The following is a 13,151-nucleotide window of genomic DNA, read 5'->3' as shown; positions in this document are numbered from 1 at the left end:
TCAGCTTGTTGCATCAAAAACTTGGTTAAACACGGCTTGGAGCTTGCACAGTAAAGGGTTTCTTCCTGGTTCTCACTATAAGGCTAACCCCTCAAAGAGGAGGAAAAGGAGGAGGGAGGAAATAAGGGAGAGTTAAGCAAGGATGCTTCTTTACTCCTGACTTGTTGAGAACCCAAACTACATTTCACAAGACCCCTTCCAAACGATATACTGTTTTTTTTTTTTTTCAGTGTGTAGTGGGCAGAGGAATACTGACCATCCATTCAGTAATTTTCAAGAGCATGGCATGCAGAGGATTGAAGCAAATATTCAGGCAACTAGAGACAATAGTCAGGATGCTGGATACTGGAGCACTAGGTTTCTTCTAAGAGGGTCTGCTTACCTTTGCTCCTTCCAAGACTGTTTGGAGTCTGCAGGAATAAGTGTTGTTTGCATTGGCTGGCCTGAACACAGAATGAACAGTGGAGGTGGCTTGAAGGCCCCGGCTTCACTTCACTTGACCTTTCTCTTGGTGTTCTTAATGAATTTTGATGGGCCAGTTGCCAATGGAGGCTTCCAGCTGCTGACTTCCCCCACATGCTGGAGATCGTATGAGTAGGGAAGAAGGTTAAAACGCCTCTTTTAGCTAGGAATCCGTACCAGGCACCTTAGCCACCCTCGTCCAACAACTGGTGCCTGTCTGGAGAGGTTTTATGTTGTCTTTCAGGAGAGCCGGAGAGCAGTGCTTCGCTAACATAGGAAGAGCAAGTAGCAGAAAGCGCCCTAAGAGTTCTCACAGCAAGATTTGGGTTTAGTACTTCCCTGCCTTCCTCTCTGCCTCCAGAGTGGATCCTACAAACGTCCGGGAAGGAGGCTGCCAAGGTGAACTGGGATAGACACAACTGAGTCTCATCAATGAATGCCCCTTGTATTATTCAACTGCTTTGAACAGGGTGCGACCAGCCTTTCTTCCTCTTGTGCTTCAGGAAGCAGAGCGGGAAGCGCCCGGGTGTGACTGCACCGGGATGAGTTGAGTGAATCTGAGAGGGTCTTTTCTGGCTGGGTGGATGGATGTCGGGGGTGACGTCACTCCGCCCCCTCCCCTTCTCTCTCTCTCTCTCTCTCTCTCTCTCTCTCTCTCTCTCTCTCTCTCTCTCTCTCTCTCTCTCTCTCGTGTGCTTGTGTGTGCGCGCACGCGCTGTGTGTGTGTGTGTGTGTGTGTGTGTGTGTGTGTGTGTGTGTGTGTGTGTGTGTGCAAGCGCCCCTTCGCCCAGCTCTCCAGCCTGTCTCTCCTTGCTCAGCCCTCTGGCCCTCAGTGAGTCTGTGGTCCAGATTGAGGGTCAGCCAGCGGGCGCGGCGGGCCGGCTCTCCCTGCCCGGGACGCACCCACTCACACTCAGGAGCAGACGACACGCACACACAATCCCCAAGCGCTGGGCACAGCGATTCCGTGGGATCTCCAGCAGTTATGAGGATTTTAGAAATCAGCCAGACAAGGAAACAAAGAGAGAAGCCTAGAAAATTACTTTCCTGAGCTCCCTCATTTCATTTCCCCACCAAGGCACCTCGCTTGCAACTGTGACTACCAGGTTCCCGCCAGCTTCAAGGTGTGGGCTGGCCACCCTTGCCCCGGCCCGGGTTGTGCAGCCCCAGACCCTGCTCCCGTGCTGCGGGGCCCCTCTCGCCCGCTCCCCCTCACCCCCGAGGGCCTCAGTGTCGGGTTCTCTCACTCGCGCTTCACTTTTGGGGGGAAGAAGACAAGAACCGGAGGGAGGCGCTGAGGGGGGCAGCCGAGTTGCTATTTGTGGCCAAAGAATCTGCTTTAAAAGCAGCAGCGGCAGCAGGAAGGAGGAAACAGGAGAGGCGGAGGGAGGAGGCGAGACGCGGCCGGACCCCCCAGCCGAGCGCCGGAGCCACTGCGCGCGAGGAGGAGGAGGAGGAGGGCGCGGAGGAGCGGGAGGAGCGTGGAGCAGCGGGAGGAGCGGGAGCAGCGGCGAGCGGCGGGCGCCGGGGCCGAGGACGCGGCGCTGGCGAAGGGAGGCGGGGCGCTCGGCTGCGGGGCCGGGACTCCCGCGGACTCGCCACTTGCGGCTGCCGCGCGGGCTGGGCGGCGGCGGCTGCGGGACTGAACGGCCGCCCGGAGGCGGCGCGGCCTCGGAGGGCTGGAGCGCGGTGCTGTTGGCGGCGCGGGCGGCGGCTGCCCCGAGCCGACGTGAGCAGGTAAGCAGTCTTGGGCTTGCAGCCCCGAGCCCGCCTAGCCCGGGACCGCGGTGCGCCCGGAGCCACTCCGCTCCGTCCCCGGAGCAGCTAGGGGTCGGCGATCTGCTCCAGGCGGCCCGTTCTGGAGGGCGATTTGGAATTCTTTGCTCTGAACTGCTGCCGGAGAAGGAAAAAATAGGAGACACCCGAGGGTCCGCGGTTGTCCGCGGGAGGAGGATTGTTCGGAGCGCTTTTCGTGGCCGGGTCGGAGCTTTAGTTCTGCTGCGGGAATCTGGTGTACTCACACAGACTCGTACCGTGGGGAAGGAAACACATAATTTATTATGAAGAGTTGAAGTAGTAAGAAACAATTCGAAAAGAAAGCCACCAACCAAAGATCCTTTGCTTTCTTACACGTTGATTGTAGCTTTTACATAGATATGTTAAAAACAACAACAAAAACTTGCCCTGCTTCCTTCTCCGCGATGTTCCCTGTATTTTAAATCTTTAACAAGTGAAGTTAGGTTTTGTTCCGCTTAAATATTTTGCTGAACAGTAAGTTAGTATGAGGTTGGTATTCTTTAACCGTGCGCTCTAAATTACAAATAGTAGTGCCATTCTTCAAAACCCAGACTATCACAATCCGCTTGTGTGGTTTCCAGTTAGCCTCCAGTGCTCTACTTGCCTAGCATCTCCTGTTGCCTGGGTTTCTTAGACTGGATTATATCCCCCAGCCTCATCTACAATCTACAACTTAAGTTCCCTGGAAGATCCCCGAGGGATCGCTGGCCCTGTATTTGCTCTTAAATTGTTTATCGCCCCCCCCCCCTTATGTCCTGCTCCGATATTCAATGCTTGTGAACTAAGAGGCAGCGGCTCGCATGTTTTGAGCCTTTTAGTAACTAGTAACTGCTTAGGAGTTCACAGATTTGAGGTTGTAATTAGCTGCAAATGAAGACTTTAGTGTATTCTTTTTGCCAGTCTGTAGCACACCTATGTAGACTTCCTTCACCCAGAGGTACTTCGGATGGTTTGGCTATTTCTGTTTCAGAGTGCACACACCAAGGTCTCAACTTAATGTAAACCCAGGATGATATACCCAAACAAAACATTCTGATTTAAACGAATCTTTGGATGATCCCAGTTGTGAAAGCACTGTTGATGTTCATGGAAAATCTTACTGGGTATTATACTCCTTTTCAACACATCTCCTATATGCCCCGATAGACATCATAGCAAAAAGGAAACACATTTTCCCTGCTCTGTGTCCAAATTCTTGAAACACATCTCCTAAATGGACAATAAAATTTCCCCTACCTCCTGCCTCCCATAATTATGTACTGTACTGTCCTTTTCAATGGAGCTAGCAATTCTGTGACAGATTTTTTTAAATTCACCCTCATGTTATCAGCTATTATTGTACTTTCAAAGTGTGAAATTGACAAGCTGGTCAGTTTCATGAATTCAGCTGTCAGATTGTGTCCAGTTAAAAATTGCTAAAAGCTGTAAATGTGCCTGCCTGGAATTTTCTTTTGTGAAGGAAAGACACGAGGGGATGGAGGATTAAAGGGTGTTATTAATTGTAAATATTTTAAAGTAGGTGCTGCTTTGTAGAAAACACATTGAGATTTCTGTAACTGAAGCGTGTCATTTAGATCTGTCTACGTGGTTTCAAATAATGAGCGCTTATTATAAAACCCTTAGTAATGGTGATATAATCAAAATGGGATTCAAATAGGAGAGGTGGCCCTTTAGATGTATTTTAAGGCAGTTGGGGGAGATACTACTTTATAATGACATGGAAGGAAGCAGATGTGTCAACTGTTCTGTTGTGGCGGTTATATGGCAAAAATTCTTGGCCAGTGAAGTTGGACAATTAATTTAAGTAACGAAATGCATATATATATATACACACATATATATAGATGTGGGTGTGTAGGTAGTTATAGATGCAAAACTGCTTAAAATAATGTATGCCATGACTTGACATGCTTTTTAAGATAGACACTCATTTAAAACCAAAATACCCCAAAGTCTAGAACTAAAAATTGGATTCCCCTCAACTGCTGCTATTTGCTAAGCCACTAGGGGCCTGTATAACTGTTCTTATATTCAGGAGACACCCTGCTATGGCTTACACAAACCCTTCCTAGAGAGACATTTAAGAAAAATTCAAGTAGGCAGTTCCGTAAGTTTTTTTTCCTTTTTCCTTTCTGAAAACACCAACCCATGCTCTGATGTTAGCTGTGAATGCTAATTGAAGGATATTTCAAGAATTTGTTTAGTTATTCTATGACACTATGGTGGTATTAGGGTGATTTTTTTTTTCTTACAGAGTCTGAAACAAAAAATTACTTATGCAGATTCTTATATTGATGCCTGTTTCTTAGTGTATGATAAAATTAAACAAGAAGAAATGTGAATAACTTTTCCTAATTGGTCTGATAAGGATATGGTTTGCATAATGCAGGGTTAGAAGATAAATGAAGCAGAGTTACTTTACAGGAAGTGTAGGCACAGATTGATGGTGTGATTAGATTGGTTGTGTGAGGGTTGTGCAAGTTTGTGTAGAAGGAGACTCTGAAGCTCTGCATGTAGTTCAGATAGTGCTTGAGGGACCTGGACTGAGGATACATTTTTTTAGTGTCAGTTTTGCAAATTTGAAATCGATCAACTGTGCCAATCCGGATGACGTTAGGCAGTAAGGTCAGGTCTACTTACACCGATCTTTTGTTGATTTTCAGTTTTTCAAACTGGCATGGGTGATTCTTTGTAGAAGAGCACACTGTAAACATGCATATTGGATTCCTTTAGACCTACTTGATCTATCATGCCCCCGAACAAACACTTCTGTATTCTAAAGGATTCCAAGGGTAAATGAGGAATTATCAACACCATCTTATATGAAAGATGCTACTCTATGAAGATGGACTTCTTCAAGGTGTTTTTTTTTTTCAAGCACCCCTCTCTAATTTAGTATGTATTTGTGGGTTGTTTCCAGTTGTAACTAGTTTGTGTCTTGAGAACATTAGACTTATTAAAGGTTATTTTCTTTAACATCTATACCAATGGCTCTTGGTCCTAGTCCCAAAAGTTTTTTTGGAAAGAACTTTACCTTTGATGTAGGATACTCAATAGGGTGGCCACAAAACATATTTACAGTTACCAGTCCAGATATTTAAAGTATTGAATATAAAGATAATAATATTCAGTTTCCTAAAGGATCCAATGAATATTTGATTTTTCCTGTTTTTGTAAAATGACAGTCATTTTTTAATTGAGAACGTCAGCGTAAGTGAGATTGTTAAACCAGGCTTACTGGGAATCTCTTGCTGCCTCATGGATTTATTTAACTTTTCCGTGCTTAATCCTTGTACTGTTCAGTCTCCTGGAGAAAGTCGCTAAGGAAAGCTGTGTAATTGTGATGGCACAAAGGTAATTTGCAGCCTCAAGCAAAATCAGTGCTTTAAAACCTTCTGTTTTATATTATCACTGATTTGCCAAGAAAGACCAAAGAGAGGGGTTATTGTCTGTAGACTGTGAGACTGAGGATCCCTGTGCAATAGTACTTCAGCTGAGGCAGTCTGCTAATGTGGAAGGAGATTGCTTAGACAGTATTTGCCAGCGACTTTTGTTGAACAGGCATCATTTGCCTAAGTGTCTATGCTTTTAGAACACAGTAACATTTCTACCAAAGAACGGGTTTATTTGGGATTTTCTCTATGGATAATCTCATTTGCTTCTAATCAGGAGTTGGTAATGCTTACTAAGACGTCATCCTTGGCTTGAGTATGTTTCAGCAAGGAAAGTGTATAAATTCCCCTTCTTTTTTTTTTTTAATAAAAAGGAGAAGTATATTTTAGTTCTTCATAGTTGAGCTCTCAAGAAGGACAGCTAAAAGAATACATGGCTTGTATTTACTGATTGCTCATCTCATGAAATTATAGCATCCAGTATAAAAGTTGAGAATTTCCTTTACATTAGAAGTCTTGGCAAGGTCAAAGAGCAAATGGTCATATGTTGTAGCAGTCTCTGACCTAATGTCACCTAAACAATAATGCCACGACAATACTGTGAGACTGGAACACAATGAGGCAGCATTCTTACCAGGCACGTGCCATGAAATTACCTTGAAGTGTTATGCCGCTTGTTTCCCATTTAACAAATTACCCACGCTTTTTGAAATCAGCTAGCTGTCTCTTCTTTTATTTATTTATTATTCATTCATTCATTCATTCATTTATTTATATATTTATTTATTTGTAAAGATTTGGGCATAAGACTTGGCATTGAAGTAACTTAAGATTCTATTCGTTCGTTTTGTCACACTTCCCAAAGCAACTCATGAGAAAAAAAATGGCCCAAGATGATGCCTGCAGTGTCCTCCCTCTCCAGATAATTCAGTGGCCAATATTAATTAGATTCTGTTTGATTCTGATATATTTAATCAGTCTCTATCAATATTTTTTTAAAAGAAAGCCTTTCCATGGCTCTTTAACCATGTCCTTCTTCTGTTCTCTAAACCAAATTTCTGTATGTTACAGGCAGTAAAATTTAAAAAAAAAAAGGTGACAATTTGGAAAGCAAAGTTTATTCTGTCTTCAAGGGGCAGGTCATGAACACAGGCAGATAGGTAATGATAGACCGACCAGACCACTTAAGTGTGCTTCTCTCTCCACCTGTGGCGATCAAGCCCTGCTTTGCTCTACAAATGGTTGTGTGTGGATGCGGCAGGCCCTTGCTTGGGCTTCAGCACTGACAGCACAGTGTTAAGAGCTGAGTCCCATAGCGGAGGAGCACCATCTGAGTCTAGGCTTTGTCTTAGTGCTTTGTGCTCGCTCACTGACCAGAAAGGCTGCCTCACTGTGTTGAGGCTTTGACCTTCAGATAACAAAGTCAGGAGCTTCCCAGCCTTTCCCATTGCTGTTTACTGACTATATAACCTTCGTAAATCTGTCAGCTTCTTGAGATTAATTGAATTTATAAAATCTTAATTGTCTTTAAACAATAACAACAAAAAAATCCCCCAGCCTTTGAGCTAATGTAGCAGTAGCTAACTAAATTGAGGTTGATGGATTGATTGTATATTTTTTTAAAGTGTTTCTTGGCCGTTTTCAGATTTGTGGAAATTGTATTTTAAGATATATAGAACGATCAGCTGTAATCATTGGATACCAAGGTAAAAGAGACCCCGATTGAATGCCAGTTCACTTCCATTCTTTTTTTTTTTTCTTTATCCAGTGAAGAGATGATAGTGTTAGCTTGCTCTGAGAAAAACTCAGGTTCTCAGGCCTATCACTTTCTGCTGGGGAGGGAAGCAGCATTTCAGAGTCTCAGTTTCACCTTCTCTAAGGTGGAAAGAATAACCATTCATGTGTGGCCCTCCAGCTAGCTGTGTAATACAAATTTCTCTTATTTTTTTCAGGTTTTTTTTTTTTTTTTTTTTTTTTTTTTTTTTTTTTTTTTTAAAAAGGCCCTCAATGTAGTAGCCATGTAATAAGCATGCTTCATGCTAGGCTTGTGTTTTATGGTAAATACCTATCTGGATCTTCGTCTGTTTGCTCTAAACTGTGCTGCTTTATTTAAAACTCAGATCTGTTGGATGTAGGTGTCTGTATATCTCCCCCCACCCGTTCCTCTGCATTCTACTGTGTTATTTCTTGTAATCACTGCAGATCCTAGAACAATCTTTCTTGCCCAGCGTGTTCATCGCAGTCTGTGCATATTAGCATGCCTCAGTACACCACTATCTCAGAAAGCTTTCAAAGTAAAAGCTAGAAATGACTTTGCCTAGAATGTACAGGGAGCATTTCCTTTAAAAGTCAAGAATGAATTAATAGATTCCCAAGGATAGCTGTTGATGTGGAACTGCAGTTTGGGGAAAGAAATGCTTAGAAATGCAGTTAATTAAAATACTAAACCAAAATAAGTGCCTTTAAACAGTGCATTGCATCTTAGAAAGCTGCTCAGCCCTTGCTCATTGCAGCTGTCTTTTCCTGAAAGATCCGGTTTCAAGAGCAGTGATGGATGGTGGGTGCCTGTAGCCAGTTGTGGGGTTTGCTCTGAGGTCAAATGTGTTGATGGAAGATACGAATTTACTTACTGCCGTCTGTCTTTCCCTAAGACCCACCGGTACAGTTTCACAGGAAGAAATTAGACTAGCCACATCAAATGCTCTTACAGTGTCCTATTATAGGTCAAAAAGACATGTGTTTTCAGTGTTTAAAATAAGATTTTTTTTCTCCATCCTTCCCAATGTTCCCCCAACAAAAGAGACATATTGAGTGACACCAATCATTACTTTTTCTACAAGTAGACACTCAACTACATTCGAAACATGTTCCATTCCCTTGTAGTATTTTTAATTGAAATGTTATTAAGGTTTTTCAAAGGTGAACAACTTCTCTGGTTAAAATGGTTCAGTCTGATTCTTTAGATACATGTTTTCATAACTTATTCTACTCTTTCTCCTGAGATTATTTGACTGGCAGAGAATAATCACCTAGAAATATCTTAAATATTCCAAATCTACTTACTGTTCATGTAATCATTCTTTTTTATTTATTTTTTCCTTGCAGGATTATAGTAATTCACTATAAGAATAAAATATTGCAAACAACTTCTATTGGAGGCTCCTGTTGATGGGCGCTCTTCTGAACTCTTTCCTGTCATGTTTAGGCCTCTTAGCTTCCATCTCTATTACACACTCTTTGAATGCTGATTAATCTACAGCTTACTCAGGCCCCTCCCCCTCACGCTAACTCCTGGGAATTCCTGTCTATTTAGCATAGAACCAACAATTTCTGCATAGATTACCCTGAAAGTAGGTTTCCTAGCATCTATCTGTCAAGTTCGAAACTTCTATCAGCTTGATAGATCATTGTAGATAAGGGGCTTTCCTGCATTCCCAGCTCTGCTTTGTAAATTCTCAATAATGTCTCCCCTGCATATTTGTAGTCATTTTCCTTCGCAACACACCTCATCTGATTTAGCCCTCTGGAAGGAACCTTGGTGTTATCCTTTGCACTTTCTTCTTTCATTCTTGGTCCTATCCAATTTTGTAGCTCTATTCCTGGATTTTTTTCATCGTATGGCTTCCTTTCCCTTTCTGACTTTACCATGTGCGTGGATGCTCAGCAATCCATAAATAGCTTTCCATGTTGTCTTAGTGTTCTCGCCCATTCTCTGAAATGCAGTTTTTTCCATGTCTACTCAATCAAGTGCTAACTACCCTTAACAGCAGGTGTAGTCCTTTGCAGCCTGACTAATTTGCATGTCATGCCTGCTCTCTCACCCAGGCCCCTGAGCAGTTTTTTGGGGCAGGAGTGGATTCTGAGCTCTCCTAGAGGAGTCTCTGTTGTGGGACTCTCTGGTTCTCCTTCCTCCTTGTCTGTTGTGCCAATATGTGGCTATAGAGGCCTTCCTAAGTATTGCCTAGTCACCTAATGCTCAACTCACATGCTATAGCCTTTTTTTTTTTTTGTATTGAATTAAATGAAGGATATTTGAGTTGGATTTCACATAAATGTGAAGAATAATTATTCTATTCATTATAAGCCAATGGTTCTCAACATGTGGGTCATGATCCCTGCAGAGGTCATACATCAGGTATCCTGCGTATCAGATATTTACATTATGAGTCATAATAGTACAAACTTACAGTTATGAAGTAGCAATGAAATAATCTTATGATTGGGGGTCACCATAACATGAGGGACTGTATTAAAAGGTCTTAGCCTTAGGGAGTTTGAGAACTCCTGTATTAAAGGGTCGCAGTGTTAGAACCATTGTAAATATAAGCCTATGGTGATAGGCTGGGGATATAGGAGATGGAACTTAGTGGCAGAGCCCTTTGCTAGCATATGAGGATGCTCTAGGTTGGATCCCTAGAAACTCAAAAACAGGACTAAACAAAACCCCAGGACCATGAGATAGGCAAAATATAGCCTTCCCTTTTGGAGAAAATGTCCTGTAGTATTATTGACATTGCAGGTATAATGATAGTGATCAGCATGCAATAGTCATACTAATGGTAATTGCTAAAATGTACTGAGCACCTACTGTGGTGCAAGGCATTCTGCTTGGTTCCTTTTCTTCAGTATTCTGTTTAATCTTTAAACGAATACTACATATATTAAATGCTGATTAGATATTGCTATGTCGTGGTTTCACACGAAGGGAAACTCATTAGCAGAGAGCTCAGGGTTGAGTACATAGATGTAATAAGGGTGGACCCAACAACTAGGATTTTAAGTCAGGCAGTGTTACCACCAAAACTTTAACTACTTTACACTTCAGCCCCTCCTTCTTGTGTACAAAAAAAAAAATGTTAAAAAGCATATTTCACACATAGCAGGCAAGTTCAATCAGCAACATTTCTGCTTCTTTGGCACAAATTCACGAAAAATATAAACATATGTAGATTCTCTGTGCTGTTTCTGAAGAGTCTCTTCCTTCCTCTGTGAGAAACACTTTTCCCCACAGGGTTTGGGCAGTTGACCTTTGGCTGTTGTTGCTTTTCAGCTCCGATATGTCATGCTTCCAGGGCAGTGACGAGCGGCTGAGCTCTGGGCTCAGTTCTGGGCACGGTTAGGTGGAGGATCTGCACCAAAAATGATTTTAAAGTAATAAAACCTGGCACTTTCATATTACCCACTAGGAATCAAAAGCATTTTTATAAAGAGAAATATAAATCAAGCAGGACTCTCCAAAGAGCAGCCTCCCTTCAAAGCAGTGGAGTTCTGCCAAGGGGGTGATGCATAGGTACTCTGTTTGCTGGCAGTTGGCCTGCCACATTTTCATCTGGGAAACTTTTTTTTGTCCATTAGAACGACTTCTAAAATAATTGCTTTTACTGCTCTCCGGATAATTTTATTATCAATAGCAAGTGGGCATGTTGATTAATTTTTTTTTCTCCATTTAACCTTTTTTATAGGAGTTTATTTGTGGCTGTCTTTTTGGGGGTGGAATAAATGTTTCAGAGGACTATTTTTGGCTAATTATGTTCTTCTAAAGAATACAATTCAGGATGTTATATTTGTTTGATGGTTTGGAAAATTATTTGTTTCTTTGACAGTAGGGCACCCTGAAGTTTTAAATCAGACATGGTACATAAAGCCACACGGAGAATGCTTTTTTCTTTTATGGGCGTTTTTGTGTCTTAACATTAAGTCCTTTGGGAACAAGTTTCTAACATTTTTCTTGCATGCAAACACTAGCCTGTTTAGTCACACACTTTTCTACACATTAATGTTTTAGCCATAAGCTCCAGGAAGTGTGGGGTAGCACTGCCTTCTCTGTGTTGAGAAATCACCCACTTTTTGGTTCTTAATAAACATCTTTAAATAAATATACTTACACATTGAGACTAGCAAAATTAGTAAATTTCATATGCATACTCAAGGACTATTTTTTAAGCAATGGTGGCCTACGTATATTTGAATCTGACTTTGATTTTAGATGCAACCTGCATTTGATATATTTTCCCACAAATGAGTTAAACATTTTTAGGAAAACCTTAATTTAAAATTTGATTTTGAAGTTCATAATTTGGAATATTTTCTTGTGAATAATCTCTGTTTACCTTGGTGGTATTTGAATATGTGCTAGCCTCCTTCATCCTGCTTTGTCTGCACAGCTCCAGCATCCTTTTCTTGGATTGCAGCCTCCTTCGTGCCTTTGACATCAAGGCCATTGCTTTTCTGCTCTGTAGTGAGCTTGGTCTTTAACAAACTCTATGTATGTACCTCTGTTGATATTTAGAAAGTACCCCCTTATGTGGATAATATGTGCTGAGATTCTTCCACAGTTATTTAGGGCCTTTGTTGTTGTTTAAGACAAGGACTCATGTATCCCAGACTGACTTTTATCTTGCTGGGTAGCTGAGGATAACTTTGAACTCTTGATCCTCCTGCCTGTACCTCCTGAGTGCTGGGATTACAGGCAAGTGCCACTACACTTGGTTTTGGTAGCTAATAAATGATTTTTAAAAATAATACTCATAATGAAAAGTTAATAGATATTGCTTCAGTCCTGGTTTTCAAGCAACTGTTCACTAAGCTGATTTGGGTTTAACTTTTATTATTGACTAGAACATACTTGAATTTTGATCCTGTTGCCCCCCTGATTATTAACCTTGAAGTAATACTTAGCAAAGCCACCTGATTCTTGGTGTCCTTTCAAATGCTTTTTCCTTGCCCCTTTACCATCATTTCCTTTCTCTTTACCCACCTCAATGGACACATGTTATAGCTTTGCCAAAGTCTTTGCAGTTCCCAGTGTCCCTTTGGGACTCTTCTATAATCTTGAACGTTCTCTGTTCCCACTTGAATGCTCTCTCATTTTCCACTGTACACAGAAAACTCAGAGATGAATTAGTTCATGGTCCAAATCTTCCATGTTTAGGGTCTACAGTTTATGAGCATATTGTTGGTTTCTTTTCAGTACTTAATTTATTTTGTTTGAAAAGGTTCCACTTACCTGGTTGGTTACTAAACCACAACAAAAGCAAATTTGAGTAGACTGTGTGTATCCACTCATATGCCACTAGACAAGGCAAATCTGTCTTTACATCTGGCTGTGGTAAGAATTCCCAGATGCACTTCATTCTGACACATGGTCATTATTGAACCAAAAGCCATTGCTTGGCATGATTATAGCTCTTATTTGTTTTCATTTTAAGGGGCTTCATCCAGGCTGCCAAATGTACAACAGGTGCCTTGGTTTTATACTTGCCAATCTGTTGTTATTCAAATGACCGCCCTAACAGAGACTAATGGCATCTAATAAAATGATCTCAGTTTTGGCAAGCCAGACTCACAAGCACAAGGACAGTAGGAATTGAATATGCCTCACACATAGGCCCCTTGTTTATGTTGAACTCTGGCTGTTTTCTCAAACCCAGTGTTACTTGAAAACTTAAGATTGGATTGGTAGCATCCAAAATTATTAGAGATGCACTCAATGGGTGGTAT

General features: G+C 41.9%; 1 protein-coding gene across 14 annotated transcripts in view; it reads left to right on the top strand.

The window, feature by feature from the left end:
* The window catches only part of Ptprd (protein tyrosine phosphatase receptor type D), a 2,233,434-nt gene that overhangs the window by 1,730,610 nt on the left and 489,673 nt on the right, over positions 1 to 13,151 (top strand). Inside the window, exon 1 of one of the 14 annotated variants that reach the window (XM_076564395.1) lies at positions 2,061 to 2,199. The exons of the other annotated variants lie outside the window; for them this stretch is intronic. The gene's annotated coding sequence lies outside the window, so the exon portion shown is untranslated. Of the gene's footprint in view, positions 1 to 2,060; positions 2,200 to 13,151 lie in introns of those variants that run through there. 14 annotated transcript variants of the gene reach the window in all.

The sequence above is a fragment of the Peromyscus maniculatus genome, chromosome 2 (genome assembly GCF_049852395.1).
Source record: "Peromyscus maniculatus bairdii isolate BWxNUB_F1_BW_parent chromosome 2, HU_Pman_BW_mat_3.1, whole genome shotgun sequence".
NCBI lineage: Eukaryota > Metazoa > Chordata > Mammalia > Rodentia > Cricetidae > Peromyscus > Peromyscus maniculatus.
This window is presented reverse-complemented; position numbering and strand designations above follow the sequence as displayed.